Source organism: Pongo pygmaeus, chromosome 1 (genome assembly GCF_028885625.2).
Source record: "Pongo pygmaeus isolate AG05252 chromosome 1, NHGRI_mPonPyg2-v2.0_pri, whole genome shotgun sequence".
Taxonomy (NCBI): Eukaryota; Metazoa; Chordata; class Mammalia; order Primates; family Hominidae; genus Pongo; species Pongo pygmaeus.
Genome location: NC_072373.2, coordinates 101,005,844 through 101,028,934, shown reverse-complemented (window position 1 = coordinate 101,028,934; position 23,091 = coordinate 101,005,844). Strand labels below are relative to the sequence as shown.

The 23,091-nt window shown below is 45.1% G+C and overlaps 1 non-coding gene and 2 pseudogenes across 1 annotated transcript; 1 reads left to right on the top strand and 2 right to left on the bottom strand.

Annotated features, from left to right (window-relative positions):
* Positions 1-14,483: 14,483 nt before the first annotated feature.
* On the bottom strand, positions 14,484-14,557 carry TRNAN-GUU (transfer RNA asparagine (anticodon GUU)). Its single transcript has one exon. It is a non-coding gene; the product is annotated as a tRNA-Asn (tRNA).
* A 1,937-nt stretch (positions 14,558-16,494) lies between these two features.
* LOC129028575 (uncharacterized) lies at positions 16,495-17,126 on the bottom strand (annotated as a pseudogene).
* A 385-nt stretch (positions 17,127-17,511) lies between these two features.
* LOC129028576 (myomegalin-like) overlaps positions 17,512-23,091 on the top strand; it is a 55,220-nt pseudogene continuing 49,640 nt past the window's right edge.

Sequence of the window (23,091 nt, the reverse complement as noted above, 5' to 3'; positions counted from 1 at the left end):
CCCTCCTGCAAGTCCGAGACCCAGAGAGAGCCAAATTCTAGCCTAGAACTCAGCCAGCTCTTCACAGACTCCCATGTTTTACATTTTCCTCCACAATCATTTACTTTGAAAGATTTCAAACCTACAGAAAAGTTGGGAAAAAAAAGAACAGCTCTACACCGTTCCCCAAAGTTCAACAATTAACATTCCGGTACCTTTTTTCTCTGCCTACACACACCTACACGCACATTCATATTTCATAGTAAATGCAGACCAAAAAAAAAAAACTTCACTTCATCCCTAAACAGTTCAGCATGTATTTCATCAGATTAAGGACTTTATCCTATATAATTATATTACAATTCAATTATCAAATCTAAGGATATTAACATTTATTCAATAATATTATCTAATATATAGTCCAGATAAAAATTTTCTAATTGTTTAGAAAATGTCACATCTATACGCATATATGTGCATGTATATAGATATTTATGCATATATAATGTGTACATGTGTGTCTGTATGTGTATATATAACACATATGCACATTACATATGCATAAATGTCTTAATTTAATGATATTTATATGCAACAATATCTTAAAGATATATACATATCGTTAGCTGGAAGCTGCCTCTATCCATATTTTAAAAGTTTCTCCATATTTAGTGAACTGTAACCTAACTGGATGTATAAACAACCTGTAACCGACTCTTGTGCCAATGACTGAGTTTTAGGCAATCAAAGGTGGCCAACTCTTCAAACTGGGTTCAAATAAGACAAACTCAGAGCTGTAGCCAATCCGATTATTTTTGTACCTCACTTCTGTTTTCTGTAAGTCACTTTCCCTTTTCCATCCATAAATCTTCTACCACATGGTAGCACTGGAGCCTCTCTGAAACTATTCTGGTTAAGGAGCTTTCTGATTCAGGAATTCTTCTTTGCTTAATTAAACACTCTGTGTGTGTGTGTGTGTGTGTGTGTGTGTGTGTGTGTATTTTATATTATATACACATGTAATATATATATGTATGTGTATGTATAATATTTCTTTAAGAGAGTGAGAGAGAAGTGACTTGTGGTACTGATGTTGCTTCCCCAGGTTCCAAATAAAGTTCCTCAAGTTCCTCAATTGCACTTTACCTAACTAGAATTGTCCCTCCATTTCTTTGTTCTTGTTGCTAAGTTTTTGAAGTGGATAGGCTAGTTATCTTTTTCAATATCCTGCATTCTGGTCAAACTAAACATCTTTGGAAAGAACGGAATGTAGGAATTTGTGCTTCTTACCACTCAACTTGTCAGAAAGCAAGTGATGCAAGAACAAAATATTGTGAATATTTTTACATTGAAAGTATTAAAGAAAACTCAGCATCTGCCAGCAAGTTCATGGTGTGCCATGGTGGTATAGTGATTGGCACTTTGTGTTGTGAATGCAGAACCTTGATTCCAATCCGAAATGGCAGTGTGTGGCATCTTTTTGGGTAGAAACTGAGCTGTCTTTTGGGTTGCTTTCAATCCATGCACTGACTAAGTCCTTTAGCAGGATTTACCACTGACTCCTGCAATGCAGTGCAGTCAGGCAAAAAGGAGACCCCACATTGCACACATCTAGGGCCCAGGACATGCCCTATATCTCACCATGGAGCAGAAAATATCCCAAAGGGTAAAATGCCACCTTTCAATCCACCATGTTGATAGCTTCCACTAATGCAGCGGTGTGGTCATAACTGGTTTTTACTGTTTCTCACAATGGCTGCAAGCCTTATTTGTGACTAGAGAACAAGGTTTACCACTGACTTGCCAGCGTGATACAGCCAGGGCCATCAAAACACACCTGCACTAGGTCATTGGGAACTTTGGAGGTGCCTCACATCTGGGCATGTGTTGAACCACCCCACAAGGTGAAACGCCTCTTCTCAAGGAGACTTGTCTGTAGTTTCCACTAATGAAATTGTGTTGTCATAGCTGTTTTTCTGGTTGAGATATTAGGAGGGATTTTGTGAGGGGTGAGTGGGAATGAAAATGAGCTTTTACTGAGTTTAAAATAAAATCTAAACTCCTTGCCATGGTCTACACTGGCTTGTCTCCATCTTCCATCCTCCACCCCCCATGTTTATGCTAAAGAGCAGACTATTGAAATGTAATTCACACAGTGTAAAATTCAAACATATTAACTAGGACAGGTTATTAAATACTGACAAATGAAATCATCACCCAGATCAAGTTATAGAAAATTTCCATCATCCCAAAAAGGTCTGTAGAGGCCAGGCACAGTAGCTCATGCTTGTAATCCCAGCACTTGGGAGGCCGAGGTGGAAAGACTGACTGAGCCCAGCAATCTGAGACCAGCCTGGGCTACACGGCAAGACCCCCAACTCTATAAAAACTTTTTTTTCAAATTAAAAAAAAAATTTTTAAAGGTTCATAGAGTCCCTTTCCTGGCAATCCCACCCTTATCCCCTTCCCTTTCCAGGCAATCCCACCCTTCTCCCCTTAGTTAATTACTATTCTGACATTTATCATCATAGATTATGTTGCTCTCTTCTTGAAACTCACATAAATTCACTTTTTGTGTTATGCTTTTTCTTCATGTCTTTGAAATGCATCCATATTTTTCTATGTATCTAGTTTATTTGGGTGTTGCTGGTGAGTGTTATTCCAATATGTGAATACACCACAGTTGATGGACAATTTGGTTATTTCTAGTTTGGACTATTATGAAGAAGGCTGCTGTGCATGAATATTCTTGTACAAATCTATTTATCAACAAATATTCTGTGTTTTCTTAGATTTTGTATTTGTCTCTATTTGGCATCTATTCATCACAGGACAATTATAATAACTATATATTCTTATTTTCTTTATTTTTTTCTTAAAATAATTTATAGATGTATGCTTGGTATACTAAAAGCTGTACATATGTAATGAACACAACTTGCTGAGTTTGGATATAAGTATAGACACATTAAATCATCACCACAGGTCAGGCGCGGTGGCTCATGCCTGTAATCCCAGCACTTTGGGAGTCCGAGGTGGGTGGATCACGAGATCAGGAGATTGAGGCCATCCTGACTAACATGATGAAACCCCACCTCTACTAAAAACATACAAAAAAAAATTAGTCGGGCGTGGTGGTGGTCACCTGTAGTACCATCTGCTCAGGAGGCTGAGGCAGGAGAATGGTGTGAACCCAGGAGGCAGAGCTTGCAGTGAGCAGGGATCATGCCACTGCACTCCAGCCTGGGCAACAGAGTGAGACTCCATCTCAAAAAAAAAAAAAAATCATCACCACAATGTATACAATAAAACTATTTAGCTGGGCACAGGAGCTCACACCTATAATCCCAGCACTTTGGGAGGCCCAGGCTGGTGGATCACTTGACGTCAGGAGTTTGATACCAGCCTGCCCAACATGGTGAAATGCCGTCTCTACCAAAAATACAAAAATGGTCAGCATAGTGGCGCACACCTGTAATTTCAACTACTTGGGAGGCTGAGACACGAGAATCACTTGAACCTGGGAGATAGAGGTTGCAGTGAGCTGAGATCGCACCACTGCATTCCAACCTGGGCAGCAAAGGGAGACTCCATCTCAAAAAAAAAAAAAACTATTTACCACCTCCAAAAGTTCTCTCCTGACCTCTTTGCTTACTATTATTATTATTTTGTTTTATATTCTAATTGACACACAATAATTATTCATGTTTATAGGAGTACATATGATATTTTGATACATGCCTACAATGTGTAATGATCAAATCAGGATGTTTAGGATATCCATCATCTCAAACATTTTATCATTTCTCTGTGTTGGGAGCATTTGAAATTCTCTCTTCTTAGCTCCTTTGAAATGTACAATATACTGCTCGTAGCTGTAGTCACCCTACTGTGCTGTTTCTTTTCTGAGATTCCACCTAACCCCTTGATGTTCCAACTGCTGTGGTTGTCTAAAACTTTGTCCTCTGTTCCTTTAATCTAGGAAGACAGTTTGGTTTTGTATTGTAATTTAGCTAATCCAAGTAAGGGGGAGCAAAGTTTGTTCTATAAACTAAAAATAAAATCCTAAGTCCCCCAACTGACTAAATGGAACCCCCATTGGCCAACGGGACCCTAGGCAAACCTTATAAACTGAGTCCCAGGCCAAGAAGGAACAGGAGGCCAGACAAGCCCCATTATATTCCCACCCTTTTGCAATTTAGACAAAACTGACCAACATTAATGTTATCACAGAGATCATAAGACTGACGGAATGGACTCTTTATGGCAATAAGACACCAAATTATAAATAGGACTTAGGACCATTCCAGGCAAGGATTGATTAACTCACACACCCCGTACATGCAAAGAATAAACTATGTTCTAACTGCTACAAGGCTTTTTTTCTAGCAGCTAAACAAGCACTGGCCTTGAGAATAGGGAGTGCTGAAGCACTTGCTGCTCACCCCTCACCAGATACTGAACCCCACTGTTCCACAAGCCAGAACTACAGCCTTGACTGACAAGAGACTGATTTCAGTAACTTTCTTCTGATGAGAAGACCAGCGACCATGGACTGGTTCTGTCAGTTTTACAGTATCTGTGCATTTGAGTGCCTTTGTGTCCTGAAAAGACCTTTGTGTTAGGGCCTGATTGTAATGCATTTAAATGCTAAGTATCCATAACAAGGTGAACAAGGTTGTATATTACATGAATGTTTGTTCAATAAGCATGCATCAGGACCCCCTTCATAAATATTCATGAATCCTCCTGTAACTTGTTGAATATGTTAGGCCAACCCATTCAACTTAAATTCCTGTCTTGCCCCTCTCTCCCTCAAAGTGCCCGCTCTGGGCTTCCTGCAATTCCCAGCCTGTCAGGATGACCACCTCACATGCTGTAACCCTTTATAAGAAATAAATTCTCCTCTGTAACCTCACAAATTGTATGGTTTTTCAGTTAACAGCTCTCTGCTGAAAGTTTGCAAAATGGGAAACTCACTACATGCCATTCTTCCACATGTCAGCCTGCTTTTTGTTCAGTCTTCCGGAACCTTCAAATTATATTTTTATATATATATATGAAATAAATTTTTCTAGTTTATAGTCATTATCTGTGGGAGAGTTGCTCTGGAAGCAGCAAACAGCCATTACCAGACACAGAACACATTCTGTCAGTAATGGCAGCCCAGCAAATAGGGCAGGAGCCCCACCCAGGTGTGGATTGATACATGGCTGTATAACCTTGAGCAAGCTGCTTAGTCGACCTCTGAAGTCAGTACTGCTGTATGAGAAATGGAGATATGAGAAGAACTAGGAGTGCTAGGGTGCCCAAGGGAGAAAAGAGTAGGTAACAAGATTTTTGGTCAGGAGCATGAGAAACAGGCAGAGGGTCGCCATTAACTCCCCTTCTTCACCAGAGTTTTCTGGCACCCAAGACTACAGAAATTCTCCTGCAACTGGGCCTTGGGGCACATCGCAAGTTCCAGTAACAAGAGCTAAGATTGCCTGTTTTGGATGCCATAGAAAACATATATTCCCTGACAGGGAATTGAAACTGGGTCACGGAGGTGAAAGGGCTGAATCCTAACCAGTAGACCACCAGGGAAACACCAGCAAGTACTTTTCATTCCTCTTTCTTTCCAAAGGTTTCTCCAAAAGGTGAACCTGCCTGCAATGCCCAGGAAGCCTGCCAGATGCACAAGTCAAAACTGATCTAGAGAAGTATGCTGTGCTCCCTGAGAAGTGCGGAGCCACTGGAACCACAACCAGCTTCAGACAGGAGCCAATGAGGCCATCAAAACCCTCAACAGAGGCATCTGTGAGTTCATTTTAGTGGCTGCAGATACGACGCTGCTAGAGAGCATTCTGTACCTCCCACTGCTGTGTGAAGACAAGAATGTGCTGGGCCTGCCTGGAATGTTTGCACACTCCAGGCAGGCCCTGGGGCGGGCCTGTGGGGTCTCCAGTCCTGTCATCACCTGTTCTGTCACCATCAAAGAAGGCTCACAGCTGATCCAGTCCATTCAGCAGTCCATTGAAAGGCTCCTAGTCTAAACCTGTGGCGTCTAAACCTGTGGCCTCTGCTGCACAATCTCTGCTGACTCCTCCCCCTGAGGTTATTTTCAGCTACTTTCTATTGCTATAAAATATTATAGTACTAAATCTGGTTTCTGGGGTTTTGTATAGTTTTTGTTCTGTTTTACAGGGTTGTTTTCCCCCTTCTCCCTGCCCACCCTCTCTCTGCCATCCTTCATCCTCTTATCCTCTCTATTGAAAAATGAACAAATGTTCAGAGCAGAGGAAGTTGAGTGGTGGCACCAACAAAGGCAGGAAGAGCCAGGAGAACATGATGGGAGTGGGGATACAGACCTGGTTCTAGCTGCCAGTCACTAACTTTCTACTGTGTGCAGGGAGCGATGCAAGTAAACACCACCCACTATATATCCCCTGTGCCTGGCATAGAGAATCATTCATACATGTTGAAATGATCGAGGGGTTTGCTTCTAGGGGATTATATATCATTTTGGGAGGAAGCAGGTCTTCTGTGAGGCTCTTTGGTTTATGTCCAAGTGTCATTTATTAATGTAGCCCTGCTGTTTGCTTTCAGTATGTATGTTCTTCCTCCACCTCACAATTGTGCCCCCGATAGTGGCCAGGCAGCAGCATACCAAAGAGATGTGCTGCAAGATTTCAGAGGTGGGTGAATGAGACACAGGAAAGTGGACTCAGGTCTTGAAAGATCCAGGAGTGGCCAGGGCAAAGAACATGAACTGGTGCTGGAATGAAGGATTCTGGGAAGGTTGTGGAGACCTGGCTGGTAGCTAGAGCAGAGATGATGCAATCCAAGGAAACATCTCTCTGGTGAATCAAGATTTCTTCAGTGGATGCTTAGTCCCAGCTCTGATAGTCCTACCCCTGTTTCCTGTCACAGTGCAGGTCATATGTATTCTTTATCACATGAGGAGATTGCTAATTAATGTGTCATTTATTTTGTGAGCATCCTAATAATTATATTCATATTCCAATTTAATAAAAAAAAACTGATCTAGAGATGCCCCTTTTCAAGGTGACAGCATGGCTCTGGAGAGATGGCCACAGGAACCATGGCAGTGGACCAGGTTGCTGGGAGAAGGCAAAAGGGGAGACACCCAAGCTGAGAAGGGGCTAAGCATCAGCCCCTGAGACCACCAACAGCAGGCCTGAGACCCATACAGGAAACCAGACACCCTGGATGAAATTTCTTTCAAGCAAGGCCCGTGGTCCCTGACAGAGCACCAGATTTTTCCCACTAAAACCTTTCGCATCTGCCCTGGTTCCATCTTAGTTGGAACTCTTTGTTCTCATCCTTGCAATACACAGAGGAAAAAAAATCACAGGTTTTTGATTGTTTTAAGATAAGGTCTTCCTCTGTCACCCAGGCTGGAGTGCAGTAGCGTGATCATGGCTCCCTGCAGCCTCAAACACCTGGGCTCAAGTGATTCTCCCATGTTAGCCTCTGGTGCAGCTGGGACCAAAGCTGCTCCACCACAGAGACATGGTTTTGCCGTTTTGCCCAGAATGGTCTGAAACTCCTGAGCTCAAGGGATCAGCCTGCCTAGGCTTCCCAGAGTGCTGGGACTACAGGCATGAGACACCTTGCCCAGCCAACCAGAATTCTTTTTGATGCCGATATTTTACTCAGACTCCACATCTAGGTAGGAATTCATGTTTTCAAGTAGGGAGGTTGCTCTACACAATCCTGTCCTTTCCTGATCACTGAATTAGAGTAAATCACTGTCCTGAAGAAGGTACTCTTGGCAGAGTGGGTTGGCCTGTCTTTCCACCCTTTCTTGACTCTGCCCTCACCTTCAAGCCTCTTTCTGGCCTGTGTTCAAGGTCCAGAAACATGCTTAAGACCTCTCTGTGTGGCTCCTCTTGAAGAGTCAGGAAGCCCATACTTCCTGTTCAGCGGGCAGAGAAGCTTCAAGCCGCACAGTTTTGGGTATTCTAGGATCCCACAAGGCACAAATGTGCAGTGGCCCACGAAGTGAGTTTGTGGGTCTCCAGATACCTGCAGCCCTTTCTGCTCCTGTAGAGTAAAGGGCAATTGCCTTTTTTTTCTGTCCAGGAAGGACATCAAAATGTTCTGACTCAGAAAGACAGTGAGTCCTCTCCTCTGGGTCAGTGGGGAGGGAGAGAGAGAGAGATTTCAGAAGGAAGAAAGCAGAAAAAGATGTCACAAAATTGCCTAATCAAAAGTTACCATGATGCCTGCCTCATGTGGAGCTGGTCTCCCAGTCTCTAGTGAGGAGACATAGTCCAGTCCAGTCCCAGTCTCCAGTCTGAGCCAAAGCAGAACAAAGCTGGACACTGCAGCCTGACATCCAGCAAACATTTTGTCACTTTCCCCAGGGTGGGAGCCTTTGAAAACTTTGGATGTGAAGGAAACATGGTAACCACTGCAATAAGAAAAGCAACTGCTGGAGAAAATGGCACTTTATTCCCCAAACTTGTTTTTACACTCATGTCTAAGAAACACCTTAGAAACAACATCAACATCTTTCAGCAAAAGGAAATTCTGCCTGTTGACCTTTTGCTGTGAGACAAACTTGAAAACTTCACAGACACTGCCTTTCTCTGAAAACTGCCCTTACCTCTTTGTTATAATTCACTTCAAGACCTGTTGAGTAGGAACATTAAAATGGCAAACAAAAAGATTCAAGTATTATGAAAGAATGCAATAGAACTGCCCTTAAAAAAAAATCTCAAGATGGAGGTGGAGATCCTGCGATCACGAAATCTAAATAGGCTGCTCCTGTGTCCTTCAGTGGTGATGGCTCTGAAACCCTTGTGTTTTATAAACTTAGTGGCCTGGTCTTCAAATGAATTCAATGCAGGCCAAGAAGCACAGTTTGGCCTGGGTTGGATGTTCTACATTTTCAAGCAGTCAAATGCCTTGAGACACAGCATTTGCTACAGTACCTGCTAAAACTTGAACGTGTGAATAAATATAGCTTAAATTGAGTTGAATAAACTAAGCGAGAGTGGCAGTGAAGGATGCCCTTTGGAAGACTTCGAGGTGCTGAGGCTGAAGGGCTGGCAAGGAAATAGCATATGGGTCAGGCCCCTCGGCCTGGGGGAAGCGCTGGCAGGGAGGGTCCTTTGGTTCCTGGGAGGACCCGAAGCGTGATCGCCTGTCAAGAGCCAAGAGATCTGATGGCCAACGCTGGGGAAAAGGCTCCCAAGGCTCAGTCAGCAGCCCTGCAGGGGCGGCGTCCACACTCCTGTGCGGCACAGGGCACTCAGGGCTCCGACGCTCAAAACCCACCAGCTCCTGAAACTTCTGGGAGCCGGAGAGAGTCAGCTGGGAGAATCCCACACAAGGGCACTCCATTCCTGGAAACCCTGCATAAGATGCAGGATCCCAAAGCCAGATTGGGGGTCCCTAGGGTCTATGGTTTCAGGGCTAGGCATGGAACCATAAATGAGGGTTCAGCCTGTCTGCCTGAGGGATTGTGTTTCCTGGCGTCTTTTCCACTGAAATTTTGAAAAGCCGTCGAATTTCTTATATTGGAAATTCTAGTAGTTAAAAACAGCAGGCATTAACATTTTCAGGAATATGACTTCTGCCAGGAACTGAGGGGTTTCTGTGGTGTAGTGATTACATGTTCGCTTCACATGTGAAAGACCCCCAGTTTGAAATCGAGCGGCAACACCCTTGCTTTTCTGAAGGTTGGAAATCCGTAGGTGATTCTCAAGAAACATGAAAGGAATGCGATTACTAATCAACAAATCTGCTCACAGTGAACCACACCTCATTCCTTGTCCTGCTAGTCAGAGTGGTGAGGAGGGAAGGGCACATTTGTCACCGGGCAATCATTTCAGCAAGGGAGGTTGAGGGCAACACAACACTGTTAAGTTTTAGATCAGGAAATCTCACAAAGTTCTCTTCATTCTCTTCTAATGCCCGAATTTCTCCATGGGCTGACAATGAATAAGTGATTACATCTTTGATAGCTCAGGAGTTATTTCCTGGGGGTCCTGCCTGGCTGCCCTCCTTCTAGGAGCACAGTTGTGGAACAGGTTGATTTGCCTGAGAAAACCAATCTGAAGCTGCATCTGGACCTCAAGCCAAGGATATGGAGTCAATATTCCATATTCACACCAATGAAGAATAGATAGATAGATAGATAGATAGATTTTTGTTATTGTTTTTCTTTTTGTTGTGTTTTTTTTTTTTTTTTTTGGAGATGGAATCTCACTGTTGCCCAGGCTGGAGCACAGTGATGCCATCCTGGCTCACTGCAACCTCTGCCTCCCAGGTTCAAGTGATTCTCCTGCCTCAGCCTCCCGAGTAGCTGGAATTACAGGTGTGCACCAACATGCTTGGCTAATTTTTGTATTTTTAGAAGAGATGGGGGTTTCACCATGTTGATCAGGCTGGCCTCAAACTCCATACCTCAGGTGATCCAGCCACTTCAGCCTCAGAAAGCACTGGGATTACAAGTGTGAGCCACTGTGCCCCACAAAAGTAATATTTTTAGGCTGAGCTCTGCAGCTCACACCTGTAATCCCCGCATTTTGGGAGATGGAGGTGGGTGGATCATCTGAGGTCAAGAGTTTGAGACCAGCCTGGCCAACAAGGTGAAACACCGTCTTTACTAAAAATACAAAAATTAGCCAGGCATGTTGGTATGTGCCTGTAATCCCAGCTACTCCAGAGGCTGAGACAGGAGAATCACTTGAACCCAGGAGGGAGAGGTTGCAGTGAGCTATCATGCCACTGCACTCCAGCCTGGGTGACACAGCGAGACTCTGTCTCGAATATTTTTATATTAACAATGCTTACATTTCCCTACCCCCAAATAACCTTTCTCAGAAAACTGCAATTGCCCAAACCACTCTCCACAGGCTTCAGGAACCAACAGTTTTAATAGACACAATTCCTGATGTGTGGTGTACAGGTCCCGGAAGGCTCTCACCCACTTTCCCACCCTTGTCTCCTGCTTTTGCCTTCTATTCTCCTTGACAGGTTTGGGGTCACTGCATCCAGGGCTTGCTTTGCCTTCTCTTCTCTGGAGGGAGCGCTTAGGCACTTAGGTGCCAGACTGCTGCTTGGAACCAATGAGTGACCAGCATTGGTGTAGCTGCAGGCCAAGGCATCTGAACCGTCAGGGATCTGCCTTTTACCCAGGTCAAAGGTCCAAGGACTCTCCTCACAGATTTCTGCCAGCCCACTCCAGATATACACATCTTCCTGCAGGTTCAGTTTCTGCTCAAGGCCCAGCACAAATGTCATGGATCAACTGTGACTTTATGATTTTTTGCCAGGACTTCATGGATCCACCAGGAGTATAGACAAATGTGAAAAGATTACTAGTTCAAAGATTATAAACCCATAGAAACACACCAGAATTTACCTCCCACTCTGGAAGGTGAGTGGGGTGGCTGTATGGGTTGTTGCTGCACTTCAGGCCAAGCACTAATTCCTTCGGTATCACAACCCCGCCCCCAAGGCAGACACGTTGATGAGGAGAAAATGTATTACTATCTTTTATTCGAAAAACACCAGTGGGGCTGGGTGCGGTGGCTCACGCCTGTAATCCCAGCAGCAGAGGCGGGTGGATCACCTGAGGTCAGGAGTTTGAGACCAGCCTGTCCAACGTGGTGAAACCCTGTCTCTACTAAACACACAAAAATTAGCTAGGTGTGGTGGTGGGTGCCTGTAATCCCAGCTACTGGGGAGGTTGAGTCAGGAGAATCGCTTGAACCTGGGAGTCGGGGGTTGCAGTGAGCCGAGGTTTCACTCCAGCCTGAGTGATAGAGTGAGACTCCTCAAAAAAAAAAAAAAAAAAAAAAAAGGCCAATGGGATTTTTCTTTCCCACATTTCCTCAGCTCACACTGGCCCTGCTCCTGGCTGCTCAATCTCTATGTAGACCAGGCTCACTAGGTGAGTAATAAAGACTCCAACAGATGCAACAAATGAGGTTATGTTGACAGTGAGAAACTGCATGTTTTGGCCAGAAACTGAACCTAGGGAAGAGGAACAAATTCCACCTGAATCACTAATGCTGTTAGTTTAAAAAAGTCTGCTTAGCTTATGATACATTCAATACTTCTAGATCTGATTTTGTTCACCATTCACATTAGGCGTAGGGTTCATTTTCCAGACTCCTTTACAGACATGCAAATCAGCTGGTTCAAACTGAATGCAATGGCTCAATTGTTTTCAGTTGAAAACCCTGAACCCCTTCATTCTTCTGGAGTTCCATCTGGGATGGACGGGAATGCCAGCCTGCTGCAGAATTGTTTCCAGGCTAGGCACAAAGAAAAGGATTGGTGGCAGACTCCCTGAATTGAGGAAGTGAAGCTAAGTGTCTGGGGAGAGCAAGAAAGAGTTCATAGTACAAAGATCCAGTGAGGAGAGAGCTGAGCAGAGAGAGAATCTGGGCATATGTACAGTTTCTGCCACCAGTATTCAGCGGAGCACTAGCCAGTGCATGATTGTGAAAAGAGTAGCTGACTACTGCCAGGGAAAGAAGCATCCAAGAAAATCATGGAATTGCATCTGATACTCACATAGCACAGAAAACAGTATCTGTTCACACCAGCCAGACTGGAATTATGCATAATTCATAAAGCTTTCATAATGGGATATAATCAGCCTTGGCCTGAGCACTACTCCTGAACCACATAAAAGTTCATAAAAACAAGATCCAAAAATGTTTACAGGTCATTTAGGTGCACCCCAGAAAAAATTCAAGATGATTTATAGGAATTATAAAATATAACTTCCTGCTCACAAGGGAAAAAAGAAGGAATTTTAAAATAGCTAGTATGCAAGAAGGTAAACTTCACAATGTCCAGTATCCAATTAAAGAATTCCAACTATGCAAAGAGCCAAGAAATGATGACCCATAAAGAGGGGAAATAATCAGTTAATCAAAATTGAACCAGACCTAACATAATGTTAGAATTAACAGAGAGGACAGCCAGGCATGGTGGTTCACGCCTGTAATCCCAGCACTTTGAAAGGCCAAGGCAGGCAGATCACTTGAGGTCAGGAGTTCCAGACCAGCCTGGTCAACATGATGAAACCCCATCTCCAGTAAAAATACAAAAATTAGCTAGGCATGGTGGTGCATGCCTCTAATCCCAGCTACTCGGGAGGTAGAGGCAGGAGAATTGCTTGAACCTGGGAAGATGTTGTGGTGAGCTGAGATCATGCCATTGCACTCCAGCCTGGGCAACGAGAGTGAGACTGTCTCAAAAAAAAAGAAAAAAGAAATGAACACAGAGGGCTTTAAAACAGTTATTATGACAATATTCTACGGGTCCAAAGAATTAAGCAGAGGTATCAAACATATAAAAATGGTCAGAATCAAACTTTAGAGATTAAAAATTACAACATCTGAGATAATAAATTCACTGGATACAATTAACAGCAGATTAGACACTGCAGAAAAAAATATTAAGAAACAAAAAACCATGAATGATTGAAATATCTAAAATACAACCCATGGTAACAATTTTTTTTTTTAAATGAACACAGCATCAGTGAATGATAGCGCAAGTTTAAGACATCTAATAGACAAATTAAAGGAGTCCTCCAGGCAGAAGGAAACTGACACAGGATGAAAATCTGGATGTACAAAAAAAAAAAAAAGAACACTAGAAATGACATCTACATAGACAAATATATAATTTTAACATCTGACTGTTTAGCCCGGCCTGGTGGCTCACACCTGTAATCCTAGCACTTTGGGAGGCTGAGGTGGGTGGATCACTTGAGGTCAGGAGCTCGACACCAGCCTGGCCAATATGGTGACCGCTCCCCGCCCCCCACCCCGGCACTCTACTAAAAATACAAAAATTAGTCTGGCGTGTTGGCCCACGCCTGTAATCCCTGCTACTCAGGAGTCTGAGTCAGAAGAATCACTTGAACCGGGGAAGCAGAGGTTGCAGTGAGCTAAGATTGTGCCGCTGCACTCCAGCCTGCCCGATAGAGAGAGACTCGTCTTAAAAACAACAACAAAAACACATCTGACTCCTTAAACAAAAGTAATAAAGATGGATTGTAAGGTTTATAACACGTGTAAAGTAAAATGCATGACAATAGCATAAAGGCAGGGAGAGGAGTAATGTGAAGAGGTATGATACCAGTTGAAGGCAGACTGTGATGGGTTAATTTTTGTGGAAAGCAAGGCAGAATTTTTGAAGTTTCTTTCTTCATATACTTTCAGGTTCCCATACAAACAACCTAGTTTATTCTGGAGGGATCTTATTTTATAGGAGGCTTGGAGGGGGACCTTTTGCTTTGTGTCCTCGTGGGATGCACAAGACACAAGGATAATGGAAGAGCTTTTCACTTTTAAATATAGTGATGGGCCTGAGGAGAAACAACTGCAATTTTTTTTTTTTTTTTTTTTTTTAATGAGAGGGGATTCTCACTGGTCTTGAACTTCTGAGCTCAGGCGAGGTTTCCCCTCTTTTAATAGGCGTGAGCCACCGCACCTGGCCACAGCTACCAACATTTAAAATCACGTCCCTGGGTGGGCTCGAACCACCAACTTTCCGGTTAACAGCCGAACGCGCTAACCAATTGCGCCACAGAGACAACCTCAGTTGGTCGCTTTCATCTCCACATAGATTAAGCAATCACTAAACTCTAGAGGTTGCCATTCGCTTTCTGCAGGACAAGTGTGCAGACTAGAAAGCTTCGGAAAACCGGAGAGGCTGAGTCGACTAATCCTGTTGTTGCACGTTTGAAACGCGTGCATTGCCTGACTCTGAAACCAGAAGGGCGGCCGAATGGCCTTCACCCTCCGTTAACCCTCGCCTGCTTCAGAAGCCAGTGCCTCTGGAAATGCCTGGATCTGCGACCCCAGCCTGCGCGTAGTAGGGCCCAAGGGAAGCTGAATGCCCCGACGGCTCTCATGGTAGCTCTTTCTATTTTTTGCGCCGCCTTCAGACAATCATCTACTCCACTTGCTCTCCCCTCACTCAGCTCGGCTTCAGTAGATGGGGTCGGTGGGGCGGGAGCGGGAAAGAGGCAGGGGAGTCAAAAGGGAAAACGTGAAAAGGAGGAGGGAGAAAGCAGGGGAGACCAGGACGAGACAGTGGGACAGCCCAGGATGTCCGTGCAGAGGGCACCGGCTGGATGCAGAGAAGATGGGATAGGTATCAGAATGGAGAGGGAAACGGGGAGAAGAAGTGAGAGAAAATCACAAGAACCTGTAACTGTCCAAGAATAAAGAAGTAAAAATCGCATAAATGTTTTTACATTAAAAAAATAGTAATAATCGGGGGATCGGGCGCGGTGGCTCACGCCTGTAATCCCAACACTTTGGGAGGCCGAGGTGGGTGGATCACTCACCTGAAGTCAGAAGTTCGAGACCAGCTGGGCCAACATGGTGAAAGCTGTCTCTACTAAAAATACAAAAATTAGCTGGGTGTGGAGGCACAAGCTTGTAGTCCCAGCTACTCGGGAGACTGAGGCAGGAGAATCGCTTGAACCTGAGAGGCGGAGGTAACAGTCAGCTGAGATGGCACCACTGCCCTCCAGCCTTGGCGACATAGCGAAATTCTGTCTCTCAAAAAAATATATGCAAATAAATAAAAGAGGGGTGGGGAATCAAAACAACTGCAGTAGGTGTGGGGCGCGTTGGGATTCTATAGTGGTTAGTACTCTGCGTTGTGCCTGCAGCAACCTCTGAATGGAAAACGGGGAGTGTGCCCAACTGCTTGGTAGAGTGTAGACATTGTGCTATTTGAACTGTGGTACCATCGCTTCGACGTCCTAGTGCTGATTTTTACACCTGCCTTTTCTGCTTAGGGCACCGGCCACAGTTTTCCATTTGTGCCCACTCCACCTGCTGTCTTTGTTGGGTCAGTGAACATCGCCTCCCTCTACCGCTCAATCAGCAAACCAGACCGCCCTCGAGGACCTCACCCGCAGTTCACCCTCCTCCCAACTTCGCGGGCGTAGCCTCCAGTCGCCTCTTCCGAAGGCCTAACGAGCATGTTAGCTGTGAACGAAGGTGAGGAGTCTCCGCTGACTAGCTGGTGCCCGTGTCCAGGGCACGCCCAACCGCCACGACTTGGCTTGGCCTCTCTCTTAGTTATTCGCAGCTCAGCCTGATAGGCGCCTGCGGGACGGCGACGGCAAAAAGGGTGGGCTTATTAGGTGCAGCTCCACAGGGGCTGGCATCTCTGCACGGCTGTGTACACTTGAACGAAACGCTCAGTCGCTCTCTAAAGCCGCTTCTGCGGACGACGGACACGGAGATAAATAGGAGCCGTATGTCGTGAGAGGTGATCCACCACGACTTGTCCTCCTTCTCCCCGGGTTTGCACCTCTCTGTGGAGACCATTCTGCATCTGGCCCTTGGAGCAGGCCAACTGACAGCGTAGTAAAGGGAGATTCCTGCGGGAGGGCGGCCAGTGCAAAACAATCCCTGAGCGGGAATCGAACCCGGGCCGCAGCAGTGAAAGCGCCGAAACCTAACCACTAGACCACCAGGGAGATGAGGAGGGTTATTTTCTCTCCTTTCTTCAGTATGAATGGACAGTTTCCCTGTGCTCTGGGAGGACTTGGGCCTTGTGAGTGTCGCTCTTTGCTCCTGGAGTCCTCTCACAAGGCTGTTCCCTCCCTGCTTTCTTCAAAAACAGCCTGCAGGCGACACACCGAGGGCTCCTGGAGGGACACCAAGGCCATGAGTCCCGAGTCCTGGAGCGAGTTGCAGCCACCCGGCCGCAGCTCACCACTGGCCTAAAGATGCGCCTATGCGAGGCGGCAGCAACTGACAAGACCGTCGCGGGTCGCCAGGTCCAGAGCCGCGCACCAGGTTGCCAGAAGGAGGCAGGAGCCGGGAGGCACCCGGGGTGAAACGGAGGCACCCTCTGCATCATAAAGGAACCAGACCCTGGCACCCTCAACATCATAAGGAATCAGAGAGATGCGGAAACCGAGACGGGCTGGATGGGAAACTCTTCTCAGGAAGGCTCCGGACCCCTCACCTGGTCTCCGACCTTCCCCTGCAACCTGTGACACCATTTTCCCATCTTAGGCGATGGCAACGCTACCCTTCCGTTTGCTCCGGGCAAAACTTTGAGAGTTCCCTCTGATGCTGGAATTTTTTCCTCAGATCCAAGATCCAATTGGTCACCAATTCGTGATTTCCCATCGGCCAAGTGCGCGGGCATTGATCTACACGCGAGTTTCTCCACCTCCGCGGAATGGCTACTTCGGGGTAGGGGAGGGGCCCTCCCGCGGTGGATTGTAAGGTGTTAGGCAGCATCCTCGCCTCTGCTGACTAAATACATGCCAGGGGCTTAACATTCTCCCTCCCTGTTTCCCCCAATCGTGGCCTAGTGTCCCAGCGGGGATGGGAGACGCGTGTGAGGGCGAAGTTGCCGCCTGTTGAGAACCATTGCCGCCCACGGTCCTGCCCTCTGAATTTGTGCGGAGGACTCTCCAGGTGAAGGCTCAAGGGTGGATCCAGCTCGAGACACCCTCGCTCCCCCTCACAGTCGGACCTTAAGATTTGAGGCTTTTAATATCTCCACATCATGAGATTCGAAACCTTTAGGTCTTTTCTTCTGTTCTGTTCTCCAAATCAGCCTCTTCCGAGCCTGTTGACAAGGGCCAGCCAGGCAGAGGGCTGGGCTCGCTCAACGAGGCTCCTCTCGCCCCTCCTGGAGCTTCAGGCCTCTTTCGGTTGCAGAAAAGCTTTACGGGCCAATTCGTTCGGCATCCCCGGGGGCAGGTGCGCGGTGCACGAGGAAGAAGAGGGTTTGACTGCGGTTCTCCACCCCCCGGCGCCCAACCTCACCCCAGTGCGCGCGCTCTTCCAGGCTCCTGCTAGTCCCACTCGCCGGGAGTTAGGTCTCGGGTCAGCCTGAGCTGCCGAGACGCCCAGGCCCGGAAGGACACGAAGGGGAAACCAGCCGCTCACTTCGGTCTTGTCCGGAAGGGATCCCTTTCTGACGGGAAAGAAGGGCGGCGAGAATAGACTCCTTACCGTAGTAAGATACTATATTATAAACAAAACCTAAGGCCATGCCTGGCAAGGTTAAGTCATGCACCCCTGAACTTATAAAATAAACTATGTTCTAATTGTCACAGTTTTTTTTTTTCTTCTTCCTTTTTCTCTCTAGCTAAACAAGCACTGAGCTTGAAATAAGCAATGGTGAAGCACTTGCAGCTCACCCATTTACCATAAACTGACTGAGCCCTCCCTACACAAGCCAAAACTACCTCTTTGATTGGACAAGAGACTGCTTTCAGTAACTTTCTCTTGATAAGAGACCACTGGCTGTGGACTGCTTCTGGACAGTTTACAGAGGCTATGCACTTGATTGTCTTTGTGTCCCTGCTTCACTTTTTGAAGCATAGGGCCTAATTATAATGTATTTAAATGTTGTCTCCACCCCAAAGTGAACATGGGTTGCATGTAACAGGCATGTTTGCTCAGCATGCATGCAGCAGGATCCCTTCACGAATATTCAGAGCTCCTCCTATTCCCTGTTGAATATGTATATGTGGCCAACCAGATCAACATAAATCCCTGTTCCCCCCACCCCTCCCTGGAAACCTACTTTTCGGGTTTCAGCAGGAGGGTATGCCTCCCAGTCTGTCAGAATGGCCACCTTGCAGGCTGTAATCCTTTATAAAAAATAAAATCTCCTTTCTAAATTTATAAATTGTGTGATTTTTCAGTTGACAGCTTTCAGTTGTCAGTCAAGTCACTGACTGGGAAAAGTCATTTGCAATATATTTATTTGAAAAATGACTCAATTCCTGAATATATAAGAGAACTTTCATAAATCAGTAATATAGAGCTAAGCCAAATAAAATCGGGCAAAATATTCAAATAGGCCTTTGCAAAGGACAATTTCTTATATGCTGGAAGCCATAAGAAAATATGCTTCATAGTATTGCTCATTAGGCAAGTACAAATAAATTCCACACTGAGATACCACTAACCACTCACGAGTGTATGGCTATTTTTTTTTTTTTCTGAGACAGGGTCTCACTCTGTCACCCGAGCTGAAGTGCAATGGTGTGATCTGGACTCACTGCAACCTCCCCCTCCTGAGTAGCTGGAACTACAGGTGTATGCCACCATGCCTGGGTAATTTTTGTATTTTCTGCAGATGGGGTTTTGCTATGTTGGCCAGACTGGTCAGAGAGCATAGCTACATTTAACAAAGTTAGTACACCAAATGCTAACAAGAATTTGGTGCCACTTCAACTGTCATTGCTGGTGAAAAACATTCTAGAAGACTGGCAATTTATACTAATGTTAAACTTACACTCAGGTCATGACCCAGCAATTGAAGTACTTCCATGAATCTCAAGTGCACAAAAAGACTGCTATAAGAATATTCATCACAAGAATTCAATAACACCAAAATTGAGAAGTGACCTATGAAACTACTTGGATATGTCTCATGAGCATAACGAATATAACTGCAGAAAAAAAGGCCAGATACAAAAGATATGTCCATTCACTCATGTGAACTTTAAGAACAGGCAATTGTAACCTATGGGAATAGACATCAGAATAGTGATTAACTAAGATGACACAGGGTGGGAATTGCCTGGAAAGGGGCTCTAACAGGCCTTTCTCAGATGATGGCAATTTTCTGTAACTTGAGCTGGGTGGTGATTACATTTACCAAAATTAAACAAATTGCACTAAAGATTTGTGCACTTTATGTGAACTGTAGTTTATTTACTGTTCTCATTGCTTGAACCCAGGAGATGGAGGTTGCAGTGAGCCAAGATTGAGCCATGGCACTCCAGCCTGGGTGACAGAACAAGACTACATCTCAAAAACAAGAATAATAGTAATAATTTACTGTTCTCATAAAAATTAACGGATGAGGAATGGAGGCAAGCCAGTGTAGACCATGACAACTAGTTTAGATTTTATTGTAAACTCATTAAAAGCTCATTCTAATTTTATGTTTTTAAAAAATCCAACTGATACAGCCGTTTTCCCTACCAAAAAAGACTATAACCGCATTATTTCATCAGTGGAAACTACAGACAAAGGGCCCTTGAGAGGCGGCATCTTCACCTATGGGAATTTTTTCTGCTCCATTGTGAGACAAAGAGCATGTCCAAGTTTTCATTTTGGCCAGGCCACCCCCTAGTTTATGCACTGTGGGCTAAACTCCAGAAGCTGGCCCCCTTCTGGGCCAGCGGTTTACTCTGCTCTCTGGAGGCTTCTAGGATTAAAGGCAAAGCAAACGACAGATCTTGTAGCTACAATCACAGGATAGAAAACACTCCTGTGACTCAGATTAGAACCTAGGTTGCGGCAACCACAGCTACAAGTATTAACCACTACATGACCACAAATCCTGCGGACAACCATTGTACTTCTTATTTTTTTTAATGTAAAAACACTCACACTATTTTCTCTGCTTTATTCTTGGATGTCTGCAGATTTTCGTGCTTTTCTCTCTTTCATGTGTTTCTCCTTTTCTCTCTCCTCATTCTGCTACATAATTTTAAAAAACCTCATCTCTCAGGATCCGGCTACTGCCTCTACAACAAGCCTCCTGGGAGGTCTCGTTGTCCCAATAACACTGCCTTCTTTTGCTCCTTTTTTTTTTCTTTTCTTTTTTTTTTTTTTTTTTTGACGGAATATCGCTCTGTCACCCAGGCTGGAGTGCAGTAGCCTGATCTTGGCTCACTGCAACCTCTGCCTCCGGGGTTCAAGCGATTCTCCTGCCTCAGCCTTCCAAGTAGCCGGAATAGCAGGTGCATGCCACCACATTCGGCGCATTTTTGTATTGTTAGTAGAGATGGGATTTCTCCATGTTAGCCAGACTGGTCTTGAACCCTTGACCTCAAGCTATCTATCCGCCTCTGCCTCACAAAGTGCTGGGATTACACGCGTGAGCCACCGTGCCCGGCCAAATTTCAGGCCAACACCTGTTGATACACATTGCCAGACACACGGAATCTCTCGCCGAACACCGATGGGCCCACAAAACACGCGGAGGCTGCAGTTGCTGAGGATGCTAGCAAATTCGGTTCACGGTGTCTGGGGTACAGTCCCAAGGGTCTACTGGCCACCTCTGTGCAAGGACCAGTCTCTGCCACTCCCCTCATCTCCACGCAGATTCTTCCCCACGCACCTCTCTTTTCTTTGGGCCGCTGAGGCCTCTTGGACCTCTGAGGTGACTGCCCCGTCCCCAGCTTCTCTCCTTCCAGGAGCTTCATTTCTTGATCCTCTCCATAGTGGCTCAGCGGTAAGCCCAAGGTCCAGCACGCAAATCAGAAACCTGATGGTTCTTTGGGTTTGCAGGGATCCGCCCAGAGAATAGATGAAATTTAACAGGTACCAATATCAAAACTGCAGTGACTCATCAGAAACACTTCGTGCTTGCCACTTTGCTGAGCGGTTTGCTGAGTCCAACAACTGCACGGGTCCTGGGTTAGTCTCCTGAATGTCTTTTGCCCCTACTTTGGTAAGTGTTGTCGTCACTTTACCTTGTGGTAGCCAAGCCCCTAAGTGCGCTATCACTTTACCTTGTGGTAGCCAAGCCCCTAAGTGCGCTATTAGCTCACGCAGTATAATTTTGCAGGGAAGACGGGTAAAGAGCCATAGTGAAGTGAAGAACTCCTATTGCATTGGCCGGGAATTGAACCGGCTCTCCCGCGTCGGAGGCGAGAATTCTACCACTGAACCACCAATACCTCTGTCTAGCAACTCGCTGGAGGGTTACTGAAAAGAGTACCCAGAAAGACTTAGAAAGTTCCAAGTGGCCTTTTCAAGTGTCGACTAAAAGCTAACAAAGACATCCAAGCCAAATGTTTTTATAGGAAACTTTTACTAAACAAAGTTATAAATATCAAAATAGCTCATTTGTCGGATCAAACTCTTAACTCTGAAAAAGGTCTTTCTACCTGCATTACAAACCCCTATAATAAAACATCATAAATTCATTCATTTTTTTTTTTTGTCTTCTAATTCTAAATCTTCAATTGTCAACCTCAAACTGCTGCCTTAGTGGTTCTGAGAAGGTAACCTAACTGGTAGTTTAGGTAAGTAAAGTTCAAATCCAGGGAGCAAATCAGCAGAAGCAGAATTAGAAGAAAGAGGAAATAAAAGGACAGAATCAAGGTAGAGATAATGAAGAAACAAAGGTTGGTCCACTGAGTTAGTCTTTTGTCGCTGGTTTTTTTGGCAAAAGAGTAATGATTGGTCTTGTAATCATTATAATACTATTATTTGTCTGCTTCAAGATGTGTGAAGCATTTGAAGGAAATGTGATATAAAAGGATTAATAATGCCTGCAGTCAATATTTCATTGTTAGGGAGAATCCAATTTCCTAAGTTAATATGCTTTGATGTATTAGCTATGTAAGTAGTAGACTAATTTAAGGAAATATTGACGGTCAAAATATTAACATATTAGTCTTTTGATGAAGTTCAACTAGTAGAGATTTATTTCCTCAGTTTCCTGGAGAGATTAAACTGAAAAGAAAAATCCAGAGTTTGCCCCACCTGTTGGGACTGGGAGTCATTATGACTTTTTCAAAGATAGGAGCTGTGTGTGACATGGAATCATGCTTCTTCTCTAGCTGAGAAGCCAAGCTAGGTCCAGGTTGAGTCATAAACTTGAGCCCAAAAAGGAAATCACCCTTCACATTGACCTCGCAGCACAGCATCTCCCAAAGAGTAGTGCACTGTCCTGGGTGTTTCAACGATCACTAAAACCTGTTTCTAGCCCTGCCTAGCACACTTAGGCTTGCAGACAGCTACCTTCTCCTTCTGTCCTCGCATGGTGGGGAGAGAGAGCGCTTTGGTCTTTCTTCCATTTCTTGTAATGACACTGATCTCATCATGGAGATCCCATGGTCATGACCTCATCTAACTGGTGAGGACCACCATCCATCCTATTTGCCAAGCCAGATCTTTCTTTGGATAAACTCTCTCATTTTCACAACACAACAATTTCAGTTCAATTCAAAAAATAGTGTTTAAGTTTATTGGATACTCCACCAGCTTACTGCCAGTTTATTACCACACTTTTCCATCTATCAGCTCTTGTGTTCACTAACATAAACAGACAAAAAACTGGACTCCCAGCCAGGTGCGGTGGCTCAAGACTGTAATCCCAGCACTT